Consider the following 24,932-nt stretch of genomic DNA (forward strand, 5'->3'; position numbering starts at 1 on the left):
TGACCACCATTTTGATGTGCTGGTGGCTTCAAATGAAGACAGTAATTGTCTTTTAAGTAAATTGTCAGCTTGAGTACAAAAAATAAAATCAGCACAATTTATGAATCAGGTAGATAAACAACTGATCAATAAATTTATTTTTCTAGATTTGCACAATAACCTTTAGTAAATTGTAGGAAAAGGAAGGCTGGTTGTACCAGTCTGGTGGGTTAATTATTTTTTTTTTAATCATAAAGTTTTTACTTTCTTTGTGACTCTTTAAAGTTGGCCTTTCCAGTCTTAGAAAAATTAATTAGATAATATTTGAGTAGGCTTTTGGTTAACAGGTTATTTCCCTGACAGGTGATTAAGGCTTGGGGGTGGGGAGCAGGAGGAGAAGAGAATTGCTTGTTTCAGAAAAATAGTACCTTAGTTAAGTGTTTGGTACAAAGTGGGGCTTAATGATTTGAAAAAAAAATGCTGCACTTCCCAAAGCCAGTCTGTGAACATTTTATGTATTTTCTGCGTGTCAGATACTGTGCTTCTTCCTGGGGATACAAAGACAAAAACAGTTCCAATTCTAAAAGAGCTCACATTCTGAGTAAGATAACCTGTAAATAACCAGGCACATGCACAAGATAATTACAGAGTAATTCCTCAGGTGTAGGAAGGCATCTTCCAGGTTAAGAGACCATGAAAGACCTCCTGCATGAGATAAGATTTGAACTGAATCTTTAAGGAAGCCTGGCTCAGGCTGCAGCTCTTAAAGCTTGAAACTGAACTATGATTGTATTAGTGTAAGAGGATCAGCTGACTTGTAGAAGACACTCAAGGGAATCAACTGTAAAAAAGACCCAAAAGGTAGAAAGGAGGCAGGGTGTGAAGAGCTTGAAATACTGAACAGGATCCTGGAGGTAACAGGGAGCCATTGAGTTTATTGAATTGGGGAAAGAGGGAGGGGTGACATGGTCAGACCTACTCTTTAGGAAATCACTTTAGCAGCTGAGTGAAGAAAGCTTAAGAGACTTAAATCAGGGAGACCAGTCAGTGGCTGTGTAAGTATAGAGAAGGGGCACAAACAAGAGCTGTTTTGAAGGTAGACAGAAGTTCAGATGTGAGGCATAAGTAAAAATGAGGCATTGAAGGTACCAGCAGAATTGTGAGCCTGAGTGTAGGAGAGGATGGTGGAATCCTCAACAGTAGTGGAGAAGTTGGGAAGAGCAGAGTGTTTTAGGGCGAAGGACAGTGAGTTCTGCTTTTGATGTTGAATTTGAGATAGTGGTGAATTAGAGGTGAGGAGAGAGAGATTAGGGCTGGATAGATGGATCTCAGAATATCTGCGTACTGAGCATAATTGGATCCATAAGAGATGATGAAATCAGTGAGATGGAAGGAAGAAAGTTGTCCTAGGCTAGAACTTTGAGGGATTCCCACAGTTAGGAGAAGTGACAAGTTAGTGGGTGGTTAAGAGGCAATTCAATTGTCATTAGCTCTGGTAATAGAAAGATCATTGGTAAATTTGGAGGGAACTATTTCAGTTGAATGAGCTTGGAAGCCAAGTGATGGAGGATTTGGAAGAGAGTGAGAGGAAAGGAAGTGGAGACATTTAACACAGACATCTTTCTTAGTGCTTAGCTGAAAGGAGGAGAGAAGGCAGCGGATGGGAGAATCATGAGAGTTTTGTTTTGTTTTTAATCAGGGAGACATGGGTGTATTTGTAGGCAACAGGGAAGATTATTAGATCAAGGTGGGGATGGTAGTTGGAACAGTCTTTTGTAGAAGAAGAGGGATGGGACCAAGGATGCATGTAGACTAGCATTTCTTATCCTGGGTGTCCCCAGGGACAGATTTCAGAGGGTTTGTAAACTTAGATTGGAAAAATGATTCATTTTTATTTTCAATAATATTTGGTTTCCTTTGTAACACTATTAAATTTTATGTTAAGCATTTAAAAAACATTCCTCTGAGATGGTGTAGCTGGAATGCCACTAGCAGCTGCTGTGGGAGGTTTAAGACCTCAGGTGACCATGCTTCCCATGAGTGAGCCCCAAAGTCAAATACCAACCTTCCAGTATATGTAATTTTCATCTAACAGGCTCAAAGCCAGAAGGCATCACACAACCCATGTGACTCAGTGCCTAATTGGCTTAGTGCTAAAAGGTGTGAAAGCCTGAGGTGCCTCAGCATGGAATGTATCACAGCTGTGAACTGGGCCAGAGTTCAAAGCACCAAGACATCTGTGATTGAAATACCTGTGTGCCTTTAGACCTGGGAACAAGGCTCCTGTTCCGAGGAAAAAAGGGAACACATAGTCACCTGGGCCTGTAAATGTACAGGGAAGATCTTATACTCGCTTAACCCTTCAGTTGGTTACATAGGCTTCACCAGCCTGCTGAAGGGGTCTGTAACACAAAACAGGCCATGAACCCCTGATGTAAAGGGTTTAGCCAAGGTAGGGAAGAGGACCACCTCTTCATCTGAGATAAATGAAGGTGGATATGGTGAAGGAAGATGTGTGAGATGCGGAGGAGAGAAAAGGGGACTCTCAGCAAATGGCCTCAGAGTTCCCAGATGAAAGTTTGGGGGAGACAAGGTGCTAGGAGAGGGTTGAGGGGAGATGAGGTTTAGAATGGAAGTTTAGGAGTGTGGAAAAGGAATAAGCCTTTAGCACCTACTGTGTGCCAGACGTGTGCTACCTGCACTACAACCTGGTAAGGTAGGAACTGTTATCATCCCCATTTTACAGTTCAGGAAGCTGACAAACAGATTAAGTGGCTTACCCAGGGTCACATGGCCAGTAAATGACTGAGATTCGATTTGAACTCAGGTTCCTTCTGACTCCAGGCTCCACAGTGGGCTATCCATTGTGCCACCTGGCTGCCTAATCCATGAGGAAGGAGTAGAAAGTTTGCCTTGGTGTTTAAGGGCCCAATTGAGATTTATAACATAAATCTGTAGTGAACCAGTCAACACAGTTTCATGTTTTCTAATCAGCCAAACATTAATAGAAGCAGAGGGCAGTGAGAATAATCTAGGGTTAGAATTTGTCGAAGGACTTCAGAGTGGAGGAGAGTGTCGCCAGGGCAGGGCTGATGGATGGCCTTGGAAAAAAACAAGGAATGAAGAGTATGGAGGTTCCAGTTAAGAGGACAGCAGTTAGAGGTTGGGTTAGGGATCAAAAGGTATAGATGAGGAATTTATCCACTTAGGGAATCGAATAAGTGATTTGCATTTCTTGGGAAAAAGACACCATAGATATAAATACACAATGACAGAATATGAGGTGGGCATAGAAGGTGTACTTGCCAAATTTGTAGTTGTCACAAGACCAAAACAGAGGTTTTCATAGACCCATAGCATTAGGATCTAAAAATCTAAAGATTTAAAATCACAGTAGTCCAGAATCGTGGGCCAAATAAGATGGAATTCATTAGGGATTAGTGTAATTCTGCAGTTAGTTTTTTTTAATTGTGTTAATGAGGATAGAATGGGGGAAACCTGATTGTTACTTTTTCATGTGAAACAATGTGATAGTGCTGCTTAAAAATTTTTTACTTATCCTGCATGAACAGAAATGTTGTGTTCAAATTTCCAGAAATAATAGTTCTACTGTACTCTGCACTGGTTTTGTGTTCAGTACCAGGCACCACGTTTTTAAGAGGGGGCACTGACACATGGAAGTATGTTCAAAAGGGGGTGGTAGATAATGGCAAATAGAAAACACTCATTTGTTTGTTATTAACAAAGTATCTTTTAAGGGATAGTTGAAGGATTTGGATATATTTATTCCCTAAGGAGGGAAGACCAAAGAGAAGCAGAGAAGCTGTTTTCAGAGGTTTGTAATGCTGCTCTGTGTAAGGGATAGACTTGTTCTGTGTTGTGTGGAAATAGGACGGTAGAAGCTTTCAGGAAACACGTATTTGGACTGACATAAAGAAGCTAGTGTATAGATAGTGTAATGGAAAGAGTCCTGAACTTAAAGTCCGAAGGACTTGGCTTTTAGTCCCAGCTCCAGCACTTAACTATAATGCAAACTTGGGGTAGCTAGTGGCAAAGTGGATAGAGCACAGGCCCTGGAGTCAGAAGGACCTGAGTTCAAACTAGGTCTTAGACTCTTACTGGCTGTGTGACCCTGGGCAACTCACTTCATTTTATTTGCCTGCTCAACTAAAACGACTCAAGGACAGCCTTGAGAAAGTTTTTTAATCTTTCTAAGACTCAATTTCCTTATCTGTAAAATGAGGATAATATTTATACTACCCACATCACAGAATTTTGAGAAAATTTTGTGAATTGTAATATCAGTATTAATTATTAGAGTTTCCAACATTGTGGTGAACTTGCCTGGTGAATTTCTGAGCTCTCCTACTGGAGTTACTCGAGTAAATCTGTCAGTTAACATTTATTAAGCTCAGCTGCTGCTAAGCACCCTGCTAAGTGCTGGGAGTACAAAGAAAGGCCAAAAACTTGCTCTCCAAGAGCTCACATTCCTAAGGGGGAAAACAATACACTGAAGGAACTAGAAAGCTTCAGGGTAGAGGGCTAGGGAAAGTGTGTTCAGTGATAGGGCGAAGTCTGGAGTTGTGCTGCACTGTTGGGTGGCCATCACCCTGACTGGGGATTCTGGGAGGGGGTGCTGACTGGAAAGGAGTCCCCTTAGAAGGAACTACTTCCTAAATTGAGTAGGAGATTAAAATGGATGACTTAGAATTGTCCACTTACTTCTGATATGACATAGTACACAATGGTTAAATGTTGGCAGGGTTGCTCCATAATCCTATCTTTAACCACTAATCTAATGAGGTTCAACTCCAGTTGTTTACCACTGCATCTTGTGGGTGACTCATGAAAAATACCCAGGAGGAGAGGAAATGGGAGGGAAGGGAAGGAAATCAGCATTTATATAGCACCTGTGGACTATGCACTATGTTAAGTGCAACACTATTAGATAGGTGCTGTTAGGATCCCCATTTTGCATTCAAGGAAACAGAGGCAAACAGTGACTTGCCCAGGGTCACACAGCTAGTGTCTGGGGCTGGATTTGAACTCAAGACTTCTTGATTCCATATGAAGCCTGTTATCCGCTGGGCCACCAGTTGCCTCTGCAAAATGGTCGGTAAATGTGATTGGTTGGATGTAGTAGAATGGTCCAAAAGGAGTTCTAACATTTTCTAATACCCTTACCTTTTCCATCCAACTGTGATGGAAAAGGGAGTGAATGAGGTAAATGTTTATTCTGTGGCACAGGAAAGCCCAGAAGCCAAAGTTTTAAATGTCTATAAACTCTTTGTAATTACATGACTCATAACTAAGGTCATCGTTAGCCTTACAATGTAATCTAATACCACCAATGTTCATGAAGTACCTGCTGTATGCAAGTATTGTGCTGGGTTGTAGGAATTCAGAAACAGAATGAAAAATAGCCTCTTTCCTCAGAGTTTATATCTAACTAAGTGGCTATAACATATAAACAGGATAATTGAGAAAAGTGAGAGTGCTAACGACTAAGGAAATCAGAAAAAGCTGCCTTGAGGAGGTGGTGAATGATGGTGCTGGAGCTGCTGTGACTTTAAGGGGCAGAGGTGGGAACATTATTAAACTTCAGATTTGGTTATGTCTTCTTTACATGACACATGAAGCTGTTTGTTTAAAAGCCTTGGAATCATTTTTATGATGAAAACAACTCTTTATTTTGGCTCATGGACTTTATTGGCTTAGTAATTGATTTAAAGATGCCCTTTCATAGAACAGCCTGTAAGCATTCTAAATAACTGTTTGATATCATCTCAGACCCAGCCATTTTACTTATTGTTTAATACTCTTGGTTATTTTAGGCAGACTTCCCTCCCCTCCACCCACAATTGTTTTTTACATTTATTTAAGACTTTCTAGCCCATAATCATTTTGGTGTGATTTATTCTTTTGTAACAATGACCAAGGGCTTGCTTGCCTTGAATACTTTGAATATGATTTTTCTGGTGATTGTTTTGGGGCTTTTGGGGTTGCTGATGTAAAGATTATTATGTCTAACAAGAAATAGAGGGGCTTTGCTACCGTGTGTAAGGGATATTAAAGGAAGACTCCCATTTGTTGCTTATATAGAGACTATGCCCCCCTAGTGTATTAATAATGCAGGATTTGAGAGGAAGGCAACTCAGGTGTTTGCCTGATAAAGATCCCATAAAAGGCTTCTCTCTGTCTCTCTCTCTGTTTCTCTCTGTCTCTCTCTTTCTCTCTCTCTCTCCCCTTCCTTCCTCTCCCTTCCCCCCTTCCCTCTCTTCCTAATTCCCATTTTATTCCTGGCTCATTATTTCTTCTGTTTAACAGTCTGAGGAAAATTCTAGTATCATGTGGCATCTACCCAGGAGTGAAACATTCTCTCTGCAGCTTCTCCACTCTGTCCCTCATACTAAGTGCGGGATGTGTTTTCTGCTTCTATCCACAACTGCCCAGTTTCCCAACCTCTATCCCGATAGTTGACATCAAACACTATTTTTTTTTTTTTAAATATAGAAGGGGATAGACAACACAATAGCAAGGAAGAGAGGAGGTACCGTAATTCCTTGGAAATAACAACAGCCAATCCGAATGCTTCTGGCTGCAGAGGCCAGATAGACTTGAGAGGAGGATAAAGTGATTTTGAAAGAATAGTTTGTTTAAAGGGGTAGAATCCTTTCAAACTCTATGATAGGGAGGAGAGGACAGAATTCATCTCAGCAGTCTGTGCTGAATCTCAGAAAAACCAGGACCCCAGAAATTGCAGTTAGTAGCTGACAGAATCTTGGTGGGGACGAGCCAAGGGGGCAAATGTTTAACTGCGTTAGTCCAAATAGTATTAACATAGAAGAAGACCCCTAGAATGAACTCTCTACCTCTTGCTGTGGCCTTCTTTCCCAAATTCCTTGTGAAGAATCCAAGATATTTCCAATTCCATGATATCAGTGGCTAGTGAAATTTTGAGAAGTATCTCTTGGTGATACCAGTGCAGGGTTATATTCTGACATAGGGTGACATTCCTCCCTGGGGCCGCAGATTTTGAAATTCCTTGTAAAAATCAGCCAAGGTATACCTGGCATTTATAACTATACCCCAAAAATCACAGACAGAATTTTAAAATCAATAAGGCTAGTTTTACTGGCATCCCAGGTAGCCATCCCGTAGTACTATTAAAAATAAATTCATATTAACAGGATATGCAACAGGCATAACACTGTGTAAAACATCACTTAAAACACTAGTTTACTTTCCATTTATCAGTTGATATTTGGGGTTATAACGATAAGATACAGAACTCTTAAGGAGGGGGGGAGGGTATTATGCAATATACATTGTATAAGAAAATGTGAAATTTTAATAGACACATTTCCCACCGCCTGGCTACACTTAATTATGGAATAGCCCTCATCTATTGGAGTTTGACCATTAATTTAAGAATCTTGAATAATGACAGAATTTTTCTTGCTTAAATCAGAAACTGGTTAGAATTTGTAAACAAATTAACTTTTCTCTAATTCCATCCACCCCAACCACTTAAAAAAAGAGAAAGAAAAGTAAACCTTACGTTGGTTGGGGTAAGAGATTAGGAATTACCTTTAATTCTTGTCTTCTCCCTGTACTGAGAGGATCTCAGTTTGGTATTTTTTTCTTTTTAAATTTTCACTTTATTGAGGCCAAATACTTTTTGTTTTGGTAGATACAATGGGAAATGGTAAAAAAAAAAAAATTCATCTGCCCTTAAAGGGAGGCAGGAATATGAAGTTAAAAAAAGTTACCCATCATAAAATCATTGGAGCTTAAAGTAGATGAGGAAGGAAAGGCAAAGGACCAGCCACAGGGTGAAGACACCCTACAAATGGAAGTTTGTACCTGTTCAGAAATGAAGGACCAAAATTAGAGCTGCCCTATTCCTTTTCCCCCCTGTTTTCCACTCTAAGCTGTGCTACCCATATTACCATTTTGCATGTGTTTATTTCTCATTTTATGAACTTTTTCATCTTTAAAGGGGCTTATCTCCCTGGCCTTCCCCAAATGCCATAATGACCATAGTCACTAGTAGTTCTCGGAAAATAGGCTCCTTATTCGTTTGAGTTTTAAAAACTGATTCGACTGTGAACATTGGGCATATATCGTAATATTCTCTTTGATGGACAAAAGTTGTAATGTTTTAGGCAAGTTTCTGAATGTTTATTCTAGGACAAGCTAGGGCTGCCCCCTGGAGGAGAGAGCCATGTATTACAGTCTTTATGTCAAAATGACCCCTTTCCCCCAGAATCAGTTCTCACTATTTTTTTTTCTTTTTGGTGAGGGGCAAGGTAAAGGGAAGGGAGAGAAATCATTTTCAACTGCTTTCTCTAAAACTGACCATTGGATGATGCACCAAAACCATTTCAAGAGATGCCAGGAGATGTTTAGAGATGAACAAGAGATGTTTAGGCTACTTTATAAGTTTTCCAAGTTCCTAAAAAGAAAACCCCCCAAGACCCAAACAGCACCCCAAAACTATTAAGCTATAAATATTAAATGTTAATTTCTCTAGCATAGCTATAATATTAGATGAAATCCTTATTACTAGTTATAGATCCAGTCATGCTTGGGTGCTATTTCTGTTAATAAAGAGGAGAGGACCCTAAGAGAGTAGAGACTAAATTCATACTAGTAAACATCAGTGACAGTAACAGTGATGTCTTGACCTCTCAGAACCACCCTGAAGTTTAGTTCAACTTAACAGATATTTATTAATCACCATTATCTGTTGGGCATTGTGGGGGAGGAGAAGGAGGCATGGCTATGGAACTAGTGACATCTGAGGAATGACCAGCAGACCAGTTTGACTTGAACTAGAGTGCAAGTAAGGGAGTCATGCGAAATCGGTCTGAAAAGATAGGCTGGAACCAGATTGTGTTAAATGCTGAAGGTTTCATTTCAGCTAGGCCCAAAGTCTGGGACTTGGAGTCAGAAAAACCTGAGTTCAAATCCTGCCTCAGACACTTCCCAACTGTGACTCTGAGCTGTCTGCCTCAATTTCCTAATATATAAAATGAAGATAATACTAGTGCCTATCTCCCAGAGTTGTTGTGAGGAGCAAATAACATAATAATTGTAAAGCTCTTAGCGTAGTGCCTGGTATAAACACTATATAAATGTTGCCTATTATTATGATTACTACTGAATCAACAAATATTTATTCATGTGTCAGATATTATGCTACCCTAGAAATACAAATACAAAAGTGATTACTCTCTGACCTCAGTGAATTTATGTTCTACCAACGGATACAATATAGTCACAAGTAAATAAATACAGTATATGTGCAAAAATTCACAGTTGTAGGCATTGTCTTTAAAACTGGGAGAATCATGAAAAGCTTCTTGGAGGAGATGATGCTTGAACAAATCCTTGAGGAGAGCTGAGGTGGAGGTAAGGAGTGAAATCATTCCAGGCCCAAGGGTGGCTAGATTATGTAAAAAGGTATGGAGCGATGGAATGTTAACTACCAGGGAATAAGAGACAAGGACAATTAGGCTGCAAAGTCCAGTGTGTGAGAAGGCACAATATACACTCAGCCTGGAAAGATTGACTAGAGTTAGATTTTATGCCAGGTAGAGTTTGTATTTGACTCTCAAGGCAATTAGAATCACCAAAGTTTTTTGAGCAAAGGAATAACGTGGTCAGACCTGTGCTTTAGGAATATCAATTTATTAAGCATCTACTTTTTACTTATGCTAGGTGCTTTGTGGGCTACAAAGATAAATAAAACCAGACCCGTGCCTTTGAGGAACTTACGATGTACTTTTAATAAAATTATGGTTATTAAAAATATTCTTTAATTCTCATTCCCTAATTGAGGTCAGCCTTTTACCAAGATTAAGATAGATTATTGAAATTTTACTTATACTTCCTATTGAAATAAGGAGCTTTTGATCTTGTTATGATTGACTATTTTCCAAAATTATAAGGCACAGTTTACTTTAAGGAAGGTACTCTCTTCTTATTTTAGAATAAATGACAGTTGGAGAAAAATTAGATCATATTTATTAAGCTCATGTTTAATTTTTGATTCATCAGTAAAACATAGGGTGATATTCACCTTGAGTGTTCTTTAAAATGGATAGTCCTGCTTCCTTTATTTACCTGGGGAAATGGATGGATTCACCAATTTCACATTTCCCACTTCATCTGAAATTGATGAGTTACTCCAAGGAGAGAAGCTTGGTGGGAGGATAAATTTCAAAGGAGACAAAAGAGTGCCTCATTTTCTCTGGCTGTTGGGTAACAGTTTCTGTTTTTGGAGGATGAATAGGAACATTACCATCCTTTCTGTACGTACCTCTTTGTATATTCCAGACAAACATTACAGTGTTTTTTGTACTGCTACCTGCATCTGGAACAGAGAAACTGGCATCAGCCAATTCAGGCTAAGTTCACTAAAAAGTTCTAAGAACTAAAGTCAAAGAACTTTAGTTCTAAGAACTAAAAACAGTTGACTAAAAAATAATTTATCACCTTGATTCATATTATCCCTCTGCCTACATATAGTTCCACTCTGTCACTTTACCCATCTTATAGGGACAGCTTGTATAGTAGCTCTTAGAAGATACCTTCCCTAATCATAGCAACCAAAATTGAACAATGGCACATTTCATAGCTTGTGTTTTAGATATTTGTATGCTCCATATATTCCTTATTTGATTAAAGATAGGTACTACATCCTATTCTACTCTTTGTCATGTACAGTGTTTTGCATACAAGTACTCAGTAATTATTTTTGCATGATTAAGAATGTTAGGTATACCTTTCAGGACAAAATGTACCAGTATGATTCCAAGATTCTTTTAAGAGAACTAAGCATCGGCTTTATTGATATATATGCTGTAACAACAATAGTATTATTACCCCTACTTTAACAATTCCAATAGAAATAGAATCTGTGACTAGGTGGTGCCATAGTGCACAGGGTGCTGGGCCTGAAGTCAGGAAGACCTAAGTTTAAATCCAGCCTCAGACACTTACAAGTTGTGTGACCCTGGACAAATCATTTAACATCTCTTTGCCTCAGTTTCCTCATCTGTAAGATAAGGATAATAATCACACCTACTTTCTAGGGCTGTTGTAAGGATCAAATGAGATAATATATGTAAAGTGCTTATCACAGTGCCTGGCACACAGTAAGCCCTCTATAAATGTTGGTTATTATTAAACCATATTTAGATATTTTGAAAGAGCTTTGATTTCTTCAGTGTGGGTATTCTTTCCACTGATACCAATTATCCAAGACCACACTTTAATAAATGACCTTGGCAGTCAGTATGTCCAGAAAAGTCATCACCTGGTGGCCAGTCTTTCTAAGATGTTGGTCTTGACATGAACAGATGCAGTCATGTTGCCTGGATCAGATGTGAAGCCTTTACAAAGGCTTGGTAGGACCATCTGGAGCTTGCTCTTTACTAGCATAGCTTTTGAGAATCGAGTAACTTTTTGCCATTATCACATATTAGAGTAGAATTAAAAGGGAAGATATAATTTAATGTATGGTGTTACATTACATCAAGTCTTTATCAAAAAAGGTGAAAGTTGGACTTTGGACAAAATAACACATTTAGTGACTTTTCTTAAAATTTAATGAGAAATGAACCATGGAAGTTTAAAAAATAAATTGTATTGGTTTTGAAGATTTTGTGCAATTTATAGGTATATGTAAACCCTGGAAGTTGATGTCTATTATGTTAAGACAGACTGGATCCTCGTGAATTGTTCTAGTTTATTTTAAATAATAAAATTGTGTGTGTGTGAGTATGTATGTGTATGGATAACATTTTTCAGCACCATCAAAATGTGCTTTTGTTTTCAAAAATTGAACATTCTTTACACATTTGTTGACTCTATCCAGCCAACAGTATGACTCTGTTAATGTTATGAATTATGGTCTAAGGAAAGAAATACCTATAGATATATAGCCACTTAAAAATGAAATGCTACTTCTATTATATAGTCTTTGTTTGTCGCATAGGGTTGTTGGTGTATAAACTCTCTGAGTAGGGATTATTTTGTTGTATTTGTATCCCCCTACCTGCCATAGTTCCTGGTCTGTAGTAGATTGATAGAATAAACATAATATATAGTAACAGTAAAAAAAAAAAAAAAAAAAAAGTAAAGATCTATTCCCTTTGAGAACTTTAAGAATTAGGTATTACATTTATATATAATGATTTCAGTGTCCTTAGAGAGAAAAACATGACCTAAATTTAAGTCATTCAGATTTGTTGAAGTTGTGGACCCCCTTTGCATTGTTTAAAACCCTTGAACCTTTTCATCTGGGTTATGGTGGAAACTAAAGATGGAGGTTCCTTCCAACTCTGAGTCTGATTCTTTGCAGGAGATAGTAAAACATTCAACATGTTGAGACTTTATGTGAAGGGGCTCTAAGAGTTACCTTGAGGAACCCCATGTTTACTTGGAACAATTGAAAGCCAGTAACTAGGTTATCTGAGATAACCTTTATAACTCATTTAAAACCTTCATTTAGACCAGGGGTAGGGTATTTTCTGACTCCTAGGATCAGTCCCAATTTTAATTTCACCCATTCCTTAAAAGGACCTAAAAGATGGTGTTGATCTACCAATAACCTACAGGGAAGACTTTGTTCCAGTTTACTACAGTGGCTATCCCATTCATAGAAGAACTGCTGAAGGATTGATAGGAGCAGTTGGAGAGCTGTGAACAGTTGTTCCTCCTAAAAGTTTTACCGAAGCAGCATGGTATACTGGAAATATCTGGGCCAAGTCACACTCCTGAGCTTATTTTCCTTATTTGTAAAATTGAGGTGATAATACCTGTAGTATAGTACTTATTCCGCTCCCCTACCCATCTTCCTCAGATTGTAGAGAGACTCTGTATAAGTATTTTGAGCATCCTAAAACTAAGTGTCAAATATTAATTATTGGAGAAAATATAGGACCCAGAACAATGAAATAAATGTTGGTTTGTTATTCAAGCTTAAAATATTTTCAAATAAAATAAGTCATATCTCTTAAAGAATAAAGATAAGCTAGTCTGATAATTTTTCATTGTCAAGGTGACATTTACTCTCTAGCTCAGAGGTTCTTAACTTTTTTGTGTGTTATGGAGTCCTGTGACAATCTGATGAAGCCTTTGGACTCCTCAGAATAATATTTCTTTTCTTCAGATTCATAAATGAAAGAAATGCTAAATTTCATTTAGAATTTAGTGAAAATGAAGGTGCATTTTAAAAAAAATCCAAGTTCAGGGATTCAGGCTTGAGGACTGCACTCCCTGTAGCTAATAGATTAATTGATACCTCTATGGTTTCAAAGCAGATCTCTGAAAACCAACTCATTCCTTCATGCCTACATAAAATTCTTAGAATTTTTTGATAAAATAAACCTTCATTTCAAAAATAAACTTTGAAGTTTTAAAGTAAAAGCAGATAAATAGTTTCCCAGGACAGAAGGGATTCTTATAACGTGCTGGAAACCAAACTAGTATTTCAGTGGGCTGAAATAACAGATGATGATGTTCACATCCTCAGTGAATTGCATGTGTATGCCAAAATCAATTTAGTCAATAGACTTGGACTGATTTAACTACTCTTTTTTATTTCTCTGTTTTTTCCTCTTTTGCCTTATAGGTCTCTTCCTCCTTCCTAAATTCTCTTTCCTTCCTTTTATCTATTCCTTCTCTCACATTTCTTTTTCAAAATTTTAATATTTTATTTTTTCCAATTACACGTAAAGCCAATTTTTAACATTCACTTAAAAGAATTTAAGTTCCGGATTTTCTCCCTGCCTCCCTCCCTCCCTCGCCATCCCCTCCCTAAGACAGTAAGCAATTTGATATGTTATGTATGTGCAATCTTGTAAAGCATAATTCCATATTAGTCATGTTGTGAAAGAAGAAACAGGCCATAAGAAAAGAACCACACACAAAAATGCAAAAATAGTATGTTTTGATCTGCACCTAGACTTTCACTGCTCTTTCTCTGGATCTTGGTAGTATTTTCCATCATGAGTCCTTTGAAATTTTTTGAATCATTGTATTCCTAGGAAGAACTAAGTCAGTCATGCCTAATTATTGTGTAGTACTGGTGTTACTGTGCATAATAATGTTCTGGGTCTGCTCCCTTCACTTTGCATCAGTTCATGTGAACCTTTTCAGGTTTTTTCTGAAATCTGCCTGCTCGTCATTTCTTATATCATAATAATATTCTATTATATCCATATACCACAACTTGTTCAGCCATTCCCCAACTGATGGGGATCCCCTTGGTTTCCAGTTCTTTGCCACCACAGAAAGAGCTGCTATAAATATTGTTATACAAATAGGTCCTTTCCCCCTTTTTTGGATCTGTTCAGGATATAGCAGTGATGGCTCAGAGGGTATGCACAGTTTTACAGCCCTTTGGGAATAGTTCCAAATTGTTCTCTGGAATAGAACTCCACCAGCAGTGCATTAGTGTCCCAATTTTTCCATATCCCTTCCAACATTTATTATTTTCCTTTTCTGTCATATTAACCAATCTGACAGGTGTGAGATGGTATCTCAGAGTTGTTTTAGTTTGTATTTCTCTAATCCATAGTGACTCAGCATTTCTTCATATGACTGCATAGATAGCTTTGATTTCTTCACCTGAAAACTGACATTTGTCAATTTGACCATTTATCAATTGGGGAAAGGCTTGTGTTCTTACAAATATACTCAGTTCTCTCTATGTTTTCTTCTGTCTCTCTTTTCTGTATCCATTTCTCTTTTTCAGTCTCTCTGTTGATCAAAATTTTGTCAAAATTAAATAAGGAGTGCACTTTCCACCATTCTCCTTCTTATGAATTGACTGACTCTGTAGATGAACATATATGAGCAATGGCCTTCAAAACTTTTTCAGTCCCCAGGTCACTTGGGCAAGATAAAAGACACTCCAGCCCGCCTCCTTCCACAAACACACACCCACACCCACCCACCAAACTACCTGAAGAACAACAAAAACTTTATAGAGTTAATGAGAGGAATAGAAACTTTTTTATGAGAAATAAAATTGTCTACATTTGTTTTAGTATCATAAGCGAATTATGCTGAGAACAAAATGACAGCCAATTTTGTTATCTTGCATATAGATATATGACATTCATGTGGTCAAATCCAAAATGGTAATTGATTTAAAAAAATCAACTTCTAGGGCTCTGCGATGTGTTAGGTGTGGTTTACATTTTAAAAAATGGAGTCATGCTGTGAAGAACTAATTCAGGAATGAGTACAAAGTTGCCTACTTCCTCTTACTCCCAACTTATGCTAAATATAGACACACCCATGCCGGAATAGCCCAGGGTGAAAATTTTTCATGCCTTTTCTGGGTTGGGGAAGTAATTCAGTTTGAATTTCAGAGGTCAGCTACAAGAGCCAAAGGTTGAATTGGAGGATAAAAGTTAGCAAACGGTAGGTAAGTGTGTAAAAAATGACTATAATTTACTTGATGTCAATTAGAATTTGAGAGTAGATTTCTAATGAGTGAAAATTATTGATGATACTAGAGCAGAGCAACATACAAACCTTGAAATGAAGGGTTCTAATCTTGGGACTTCTTAACATTCTGGTATGGGGTATTAAAGTGGAAAGAAGCAATTTGATATAGGAGTATCAGACTCTTGGATGGGTCAGAACATTTATCCTTTAGAAGCAAGAACTGAGGGAAAATACAATCCACGCTGGCAACTAACTCTAGCATTGATAGCCAGGAGTTTTCAACAGCATTGGGGAGAAAGTTGTGACAAGTCAGCAGCCCTGCACCAGTGGAAGTCAGCCTGAGTACTCTCTTTGGTCCTCATGAGATAATGTGGGTGAAGCACTTGGCAAACCGACATAAACGTCAACTGTTATTCTTATAAGATTGTCCCTACTCAGTGTTGACAGCAGCATCTTTTAAATTTGTCCCCAACCATAACTGACCCACCTCTGAACCAACTGAAGGACCCACCTGGCCTTCCTACGTAGTTTGAAAATCCCTGTAGGAAACCGGTAAAGGAAGTGTTTGTAAACCTCTGGTGCAGCTGGACCTTGAGAATTTCCATAGAATGGCAGCTCCTGACGTCCATAGATGTGATACTTTTTAACTAGACAAAATAATAGTTCTGAAAACCTTAAACGCTATAACCAAATTACTAGTAGGAAGGCGGTGTCACCACTGTGGCTTATTATCCAAATCCAACCACTGATTCCCAGTGAAATCTAGGGATGGTGACGTGGTCTCCCCATTGTCAGTTTACTCATCTGTAGGAGAGGATATTAATACTTCACCAAAGTGTTTGGAGATTTAATTAACACTTTTAGAGTACTTGAAAATATTCCATAAAGCGTAACATAAGAGCAAAATTCATAAGAGCTTGGCTTTTAAAAACAAAGCCTCCTGGGAGATGATAACAATAATAGCTAGGTGCTTTATATATGTTAATTGATTTGATCTTCGTAACAACCCTGTGAAGTAGGTGCTGTTATTGTGCCCATTTTGCAGATGAGGAAGCTTGGGCACACTGAAGTTAAATGATTATTATTGCACCATCTTCCCATTAGTAAGTGTCCAACGCAGAATTCAAATCCAGGTCTTCCCGATGGCAAATTCATTCTGCCTAGCCACCCCTCGGAGATACCAAGCAGGTATGTTCCATTGACATGGGGTTCCTCAGCACCAGCTTGAGCTGGGTTGTTAGTCCCCGCTCCCTCCACTTGAAGATAGCTGTCAATTTATTTCAGAATATTTCTTGCAAGGGATGTTGCTTCTTGCAAATATTTTATCAGCTGTCATTTATTAGAAAATCCAGTATCATTTCAGTAACCCTTTAGGGGTGCAGAAAAACAAAACAAGAAATCGAGTAACCTAAGTCAGTGTAACATAAAGAAAATGAGGTCATTGTTTGTGGCCACTATGGATATATCAGATTAATATTTATATTTTGCCCATTCCTAAAGTCTAAACTTCACCGCAGTCAAAGAATTGTATGAGTGAAGTCATCCATTATTTTCCCATTTTTGCATTTTTTCTGGTGAGAAGCAAACAGTGCTGCCACCTTGTTGCCAAAAGTTTGCCTGACTTGAATGTGTTTAAAACTCTAGTGAATGCCTGTTGTGCTGAGGAGCCTGCCCTTTCTCTTTGTCAGTACTTGCAAAAACAACTTAAAAGACAAAGTTAGAGCTGCTGGCTGGGATTCTGTAATTAGCATAATCATGATGCTGTGCATTGTTCATCAGTGCACGCCCCTCAGCCAAATTTCCCATTAAGAGGACACCGATGTTGTCCTAGTGAATAAATCCCTGCACACATGATGCAAATCAGCGTGTTCCTGCCTGCTGTCCGGGACTGCAGTTAATTTTAGCCAGGGTTTGTTCTACAAGTTGTAAAACTGTTTACCCAAGTCGAAGCTCCAAGCCTGAAATGTGAGTGCTCTGCCTAATGTGATAGGAGCTCTATTTTAGACTTCAGATTGTATTTATGACCTGCAGAGCAGCCTTCTGAAGAATTGTTGTGGCTCAGGTTTCTAGTGAAACGACTTGTAAGTACTGGGCGATTTTAAAAAACTTGGCTTTGTTTTCTTTCCCCCCTTAAATCTGTTTGATATCTGTTAAAGTTTTAGTTACCTTTTGTCTCTTGGGGAACCTGGGAACTTTGTGGGTGGGCACTTAGAAGAAAGCAACGTGAACCGTTTAAAAATTGGATTTTTAGCAGGTCTTTCCAGTAAGTGTAAATTTTCAGTGTTTCCAGTAGATGCTTAAACAAACCCCCCCAAAGAAACATCCCAACTTTAGATTATGGTTAATTACCTGTTTATTGAGCCAGTTACAACACTTCATTAATGAACTGGTTCATGCAGTTACAAAAAAAAAAATTGTGTAGTTTAACTTTATTTTCTGTGGCAACCTGAATCTTTTAATAGCAGTACTAAGATGAATTGTTATAATCTGTTTTCTTTTAGCTCTGAGTTTTTGCTAAAATAATGGAGTATCAGATGTAATATTTTGTAGAGTTTTGTACAATTTTTTAAAGGAGGTACTTAAAATAGATTGCCAGGAACAACTTAAAGAGGAGTTAGTCCTTTCCGTCAGAGAGAAGTAATGTCAAACATCTTCTGGAAATTGAATAAAATTAGATCTCTTAACTAATGAAAGTTCTGGGAAATCTCAAATCTAAACTTCTGTTCATCTAGCCAGTGTTTGTTACTACATGTCAGCTTAAATTTGGCTTGAAGATTCAAATAAAGATTTTAATAAAGAATGTCAGTGTTTTAAATGATTTGGATCCTCTTTTATGTTCTGAAATGTGTTTTAACTCAGAGGTGCCTGACCTTGTGCCAATAAAATGCTTGCAGCTCAAAGCCATGTAGGGATTTTCTTTGCCTGATACCCCTTCAGTCATACTACTGGCCTTCGGGATTTTAATCTCAGCGGAGTAGTTCAGATGCTCCCCACATATCTATATCTGAGAGGCCTCTATAATGAAGTAAGGGATGAGGAGTGGTATGAACTAGGAAAGGAAATGCAGTTGGCCCCACTTAAAAGACTGCTCTGCCATTATGGTTTACTTGTTTAATATAAGATTGAGAAAAGGAAACATTTGCAGGGGTAGTTTGTGAAAGGATATTTTGACATAAAATGGGAAAGAAAATAGAACTGATTTCTTCGACTATTTTTAGGAGGAAACTTTTAAATTGTTTTTCATGGCCCGAAGATAAATAGACAGTATAGATTAATTGTGATTGTTGTGGTGGGCTCCCTCATTTTGAAATCTTTCCTATTTAGTCTTGGTATTTTTGTGGCGATGTATTTATTATAGAACATAAAACCTGGGGATTCTATTGGTTCTTCATAGTTTTTATTTACAGAGGACTTAGCACAGTTCCCTGTTTTGTCATTAATATCTTAATGACAATCACCTTGTTTATTGGATATCAATATCTGGAAGGGACATTATAGGTCATCTAGCCCTTCCCCCGTATTTTACAAATGAGTTTGAGTCTCAGAAAGGGAACTGACTTTTTCAAGGTCTAATGATAAAAGTACAAAAACTGCTGAGTTTGGAGCCTGAGTATCTGGGTTCCAATCCTGACTCTCTTACTGGCCCTCCTTGAGGTCAAGGGTAAGTTCCTTTAAGTCTCTGTATCTCAGCTTCTCATCTGTGAAATGTGGGGGTCTAGGTCATTCATCTTCAAGATAGCATAGCTAGGATTCAGAGGCAGGCCTTCTAAATCCAAATCTTGTGCTCTTCCTGCCCCTCCATATCATGATAGAATTGAATTTTAGGATATAATTCCTACCATGTTGCCATTTAGGATATACTCCTTTATGGTTGCCTAATTTGGGGGTAGTTCTATAACACAGATTTTTAAACATTTTTGCATTCCAGTGAAATTTCCAAAGAACTTGTAGCCGACACTAAAGTGTTTGTGAAATTAAATAATTTTGAGGAATGCTGTGCAAATATGTCATTAGATGCAGAGAGCAGGTTAAAGCAAGAAGAGGCTGCTTGACAGGAGGAAGTGGCAGTCTGAGCGATGGTGTAGCTGCTGGGGCTGTGGACACTGTCTCTGCCCTGGTGACCAATGTACCTGTTGCAGTGAGGATGGCCATTGCCAGGCCTATCCAGAGGTGATGATGTCTCCTGGTGGGCCATGCAGGATCATGCGTAATAAGCAGCAGTCTCTGGAGCTCTCATCCAGGAGGCCTGCCTCAGAGAAATTTAGCTTTGGTCGCTATAGCAAGAGTCCAGGGGTCAGTGCCTCCAGGCTATGCATTGCACCTGTTACGCAAAATGAATGACACTGTGAAAGTATTCCCTGGTCTAGTCTCCCACTGTGAGCACCGCTCTTCTCTAATGAGACTGCCACTTTCTTTGGAAAGCCCCAGAACGCAGGTGTTCCCATAAAATAGAAGTTTTTCATTTGCTACTTCTGACAGGTTTGTTATCCCGTAACGTAACTAGGCTCCTGTACAGCCAAACATTTGCTCTTCAGTCCACATGGGAATTTCTGAGAGGAGAAGGGGGGAATCCTTTCTCCCAAGGCCCCTTCATCCCCCTCTGACCTTATTTGTCTACATTGCTACTTGCTCACCATAATCTATAACCATGGTGTTTTGATTTATAGTAGAAAGTACCAGATCAGGGACTATATCTCTGTACTGTTTTCTTTGAAAAGAAAATCCTGCAGTAAAGGGATTTTGTTATATTAAATAGAACCTGTTTTATCTAAATGAAATGAAATACTAAACAGAGGGATGCCATCAGCATTGACTCTCTTCTACACAAGTTCATAGTAAAAGAATGGGGCTCTGTGAGAACAGTTTGTTTCCTCTGGAATAATATTCATAACATGGGACTGCTCTTGTTATTTAGCATTTATTAGGCACCCACCGAGTACGTACAATGCACAAAGAAAGCACAGTTTCAGCTTTCAAAAGTCTTCTACGCTAATAATATTGGATAGAAGAGGACCTGCCCCTTCTCTCCCCTCACTCCACATACCGAAGCGAGGTTAGAAGAGAGAGCCCATGAAGAGACAGACAGAGAAGGAAGGGGTAAAGAGGGGGCTATTTAAATGTTTTCCTTATCTAGGCTTCTGCCAAATAGAATGAAGCTAAAAAGTAGCTCTCCCAGGATTACTGCTTATCTCTGCCATCCAAAAGTTTAGTGTCAGATCCTATTCCTGTTAGGACTCAGTCATGCCACCATTTCGCTTTTCTTGTTTCAGTTCTGTTGTAGCCCAGGGAGCTCGCTTGTGCTCGTTCTCTCTGTCTCTCTGTCTCTCTGTCTCTGTCTCTGTCTCTGTCTCTCTCTCTCTGTCTCTGTCTCTGTCTCTCTCTGTCTCTCTGTCTCTGTCTCTGTCTCTCTCTCTCTCTCTGTCTCTCTCTCTGTCTCTCTCTCTCTCTCTCTCTCTCTCTCCCCCTCTCTCTCTCTCTCTCTCCCCCCCCTCTCCCTCTCTCTCCCTGTCTCTCCCTCCGCCTCTCCCCTCTCCCTCTCCCCCTCTCCCTCTCCCTCTCTCCCTCTCCCTCTCTCCCTCTCCCTCTCTCCCTCTCCCTCTCTCCTTCTCTCCCTCTCTCCTTCTCTCCTCCTCTCCCTCTCTCCTCTCCCTCTCTCCCTCTCTCCCTCTCTCCTTCTCTCCCTCTCCTCCTCTCCCTCTCTCCCTCTCTCCTTCTCTCCTTCTCTCCCTCTCTCCCTCACACACACTGACACACACACTCACTCACGGTATGACTTTGATGGCCACTATGTCCTTAAGTGAACGTAATGAATTTCTTACTCCATGATCTCAAGATAGTTGGGAGCTCTATTAAAAATAATAATTATAAATTCTGATTTGGGTTCTAGTTCCATTATTGGCTTGCTAGGTCTTTTTGGAGTGAATCACTTCTCTTTGCAGTGGCTCAGTTTCCCCATCCATAAACTTCACAGAATGCTGTGTCATCTATTCACCTAAATAGGTTAGCAAAATGCTTTGAGTTTCTCAGAAGAAAGGCAACTATCAAGCATTATTATATAACATAAAGGGGTAGGATTGACATGACTCAGCAGAGTAGGTCAAACGAACATGGGTGCTGGGTTTTAATAAATAGTAATAATACATGCAGGGTCTATGACTCAACCTTTCCATTTTACTCAGCATGGGACAGACAGACTTAGCCAAAGTACTATATGCAGCTTGTAGCTCTTTATGGCAGAGAGATTTCGAGAAGTTGGCAAAGATTCGTGGAGAACTCCCTGGTCCCTCTGACCCCCACCACCAAGGTTTGAAGAGTTGAACAATTATACCTATGTAAAGGGTTCAAGAAACTGAAATTTTCCAACCTGTACGAAAAATTATTTCAGTAACAATTGAAGTATATGAAGTAATTCTTGGACGAGTTTTTTTTAACTTCACCGGGCATCGATTTCCTCGTGTAAAATAAGAACTAGAATGATCTCTAAGTCATCTCCAGTTCAGACATTTTATTCTTCTGTAGATTTTAGTGCACCAAAAGGATAAATGATTGGTTTTTATTCCACTATGGAAGGCATAAAAAGGATAGGGGGTTATATTGCAGCAAAGTGTAAGGCCACATGTGAATCTGAGTTTAGATTCAGTCAAAGGGTCTCACTTGAGGACCTAGAGGGTCACATGTGGCCTCAAGGCTGCAGGTTCCCCACCCCTGGGTTAACAACTCTAAAGACAATGGGTACCCAACATTGCCATAGGATGCTGAGAGAGGTTACATTGTGTCCCTTGCTGGAGATCTTTAACAGTTGGAGTAGATACATACTTCTTAAAATCATTGACCAAAGAGCTCTAAGGTTGAACACTTCCCAAACTATGTTCCGTGGAGTTCTGATGTTCTGCATGTTGCGAACACCACTTCCCAGCTTCTCTGTACATCTATACAGATGACTCCCATAACTATATACCCAGGCCTAGTCTCACTCCTGAGTTCCATCTCCACATGACCAGCTTCCATTTTAGGCCAAATATTCCACAAGTGTCTCAAAACTCAGCATGTCTAAAACTAGTCATTGTTTTTCCTCCCAAACCCATCTCCCTTCCAGACTTCCCTACTTCTCTCAAGAACACCAGATTCACAATATTGGAGTCATCCTTAACTTGTCTTCTTCTCCCTCTCTTTTCCCCTATCTAATCACTTGCGAAGTCTAGTTGATTCTTTCTCTACCCCTTTTTTGTTCTGGGTCAGGCCCTCATCACCTTTCCCCTGGACTATTACTGTAGCCTTCTATTTTTGTTTATTTGTCATATGGTTCCAGTCTTCAATCCGCCCTCCACACAGCTGCCAAAGTGATATTCTTAAAGCGTAGCTTTGACCATGTCTCTCCCCTGCTCAGTATACACCAGGGGCTACATTTTGCCTGTAGGAACAAATACAAATGTTTCTGACATTTAAAAACCTTCACAGCCTGGCTCCAACTTCCCTTTCCATCTTTGTTGAAACTGTCCTGTCATTCTTTGTGTGTCACATGCCATTTTCTGTCTCTGTGTTGTGCATGCAATACCCTCTCTTTTCCCCTTGCAGGTCTTAGGATCACTAGTTTCCTAGAGGTTTCCAAACCTCTGATCAAGCACCACCTCCTATCCTCCCAGCTACTAATGTCCATCCCCTCCTCCAAATTACCACGTATTTACTTTGTCTTTTGTGTATACTCATATGCCTTGACACTTTTCCTCTCTACAGCTGGAGCTCTTAACAGATCTCCATGTTAGTTCTCGTGGGGGCTATGGATCCCTCCTCAGAATGATGTCTCTGAATGCATAAAATGAAATACTTAGAATTGCCAAGGAAACAAATTCTACTGAAATATAGTTATCAAAATGTTACAAAAAATAAGTTCATGGACCCCAGATTAAAAACCTCTGCCCTATTAGATGTCTGCTTCTTGAGAGCAGGCCCAGGCATATGTAATAAAAAGATCACACAGCTATTTAATAGCAGTATTAGCACTAGAATCCAGAGCTCTTGACGCTCCAGACTGCTGATGCATTCATCCGGGAGGATTTCAATGTGTTATTGTCTGAAGGCAAGGGATGACCTTTTAAGGCCTCTTCTGGCCCTAAGATGATATTATTTTGATCTGATGTTGTCTTTTGTCACTTGGGAAAAACCACCAGCTAATCTTCATAATAATTAGGATTTCTTTTCTGAACCCTTATTTAAGTAAGTCTGCCTTAGATGAGAGTCAGATGAGATTCTTATTTCTAATAGGCAGCATGGCTATTAGATTTTTTCATATTTCGTAATTCCTGGGTCCAAATTCTGCCTCGAACACTTGCTAGTTGTGGGACTACAGGCAAATCATTAAGCTTCTCTGGGCCTCCGTTTCCTGAACTGTAAAATGAAGGGGTTAGACTCAGTGACCTTTCTCTGGTCACTTCCTGTAACCTTACTGTGATACTATGTTGGTGATCCTTTAAGGTGATGTCTATGAAAGCAGGATTCCTATAAAGTCACATAATGGTGCTGGTATCATTATTGAACTGAACTCTATCTTCTTTCTCTTTTGCCTTCAAAACGATCTCCCACAAGAAGGGAGGTCTTGTGACAAATCTAGTGTTAGAAGTCAAGTCAAGGAGCACCTTTGATCTTGACTGTTAGTCATTGCATTTGTTGGCTAGGATCCCTGCTAGGTAGGCCTTCTCTTTGAACCCATTTCAGAGAAGGCAACTGTATATTAACTTTGAGTAACACATTCCAATGTTGGGTACCCACTGTCCTTCAAGGGAGAACCTACTCTACCCTGACTTCCTCAAGCCAATCATTTCCTTTGGTTGGTAAGGAGAAAGGGAGCTGCAAAAATCCCCAAATCTAGCAACATCAGCAATGATATCTACGCTCAATAGAAGCCAGTTCACCAGCAGTACAGGGGCCAAGGTGGGGAATTTCTTGTCACTTTACGTAAATCCAAGGGCCGTAGCCTGGGTATGGAATTATCTCAGGCACAAGTAGTTTGGTGGTTCTATTCTGGGTGGTGCAGTGGATAGAGTGTTAGACTTGGAGTCAGGAAGACTCATCTCCCTAAGTTCAAATCTGGCCTCAGACACTTACTAACTGTGTGATCCAGGGCAAGTCATGTAACCCTCTTTGCCTCAGTTTCCTCACCTGTAAAATGAGTTGGAGAAGGAATGGCAAACCACTCCAGTATCTTTGCCAAGAAAATCCCAAAAGGGGTCACCAAGAGTCAGACATGGTTGAACAACAACAAAATTATTACAGTACTCATTAAGTTGTGACTCCCCAAGATTTCATTCCTCTTTATCAACCCACTGAGTGTTCTGACCTCTTTCGATGCTCGTAATATAAATTTGTTACATTTAGTATATTTTTGTTCACTTGTTGAGGTATTTTTAATGCATTTGTCTTTGACAGTGTAGTCTTGCCTTAAATTGTAAACAAAATACTGAGGCTGCCTCTTTGAAATATTTAAG

The 24,932-nt window shown here is 39.2% G+C and overlaps 1 protein-coding gene across 8 annotated transcripts in view; it reads left to right on the forward strand.

Moving 5' to 3' along the window:
* The window catches only part of SLC20A2 (solute carrier family 20 member 2), a 111,867-nt gene that overhangs the window by 21,874 nt on the left and 65,061 nt on the right, over nucleotides 1-24,932 (forward strand). For 2 of the 8 annotated variants that reach the window (XM_072635051.1, XM_072635050.1), the window contains exon 1: nucleotides 16,756-17,531. The exons of 3 other annotated variants lie outside the window; for them this stretch is intronic. The gene's annotated coding sequence lies outside the window, so the exon portion shown is untranslated. Of the gene's footprint in view, nucleotides 1-15,276; nucleotides 17,532-24,932 lie in introns of those variants that run through there. 3 more of the 8 variants (XR_011972641.1, XM_072635055.1, XM_072635056.1) reach the window with 3 other exon arrangements.

This window comes from Notamacropus eugenii, chromosome 1 (assembly GCF_028372415.1).
Source record: "Notamacropus eugenii isolate mMacEug1 chromosome 1, mMacEug1.pri_v2, whole genome shotgun sequence".
Classification (NCBI taxonomy): domain Eukaryota; kingdom Metazoa; phylum Chordata; class Mammalia; order Diprotodontia; family Macropodidae; genus Notamacropus; species Notamacropus eugenii.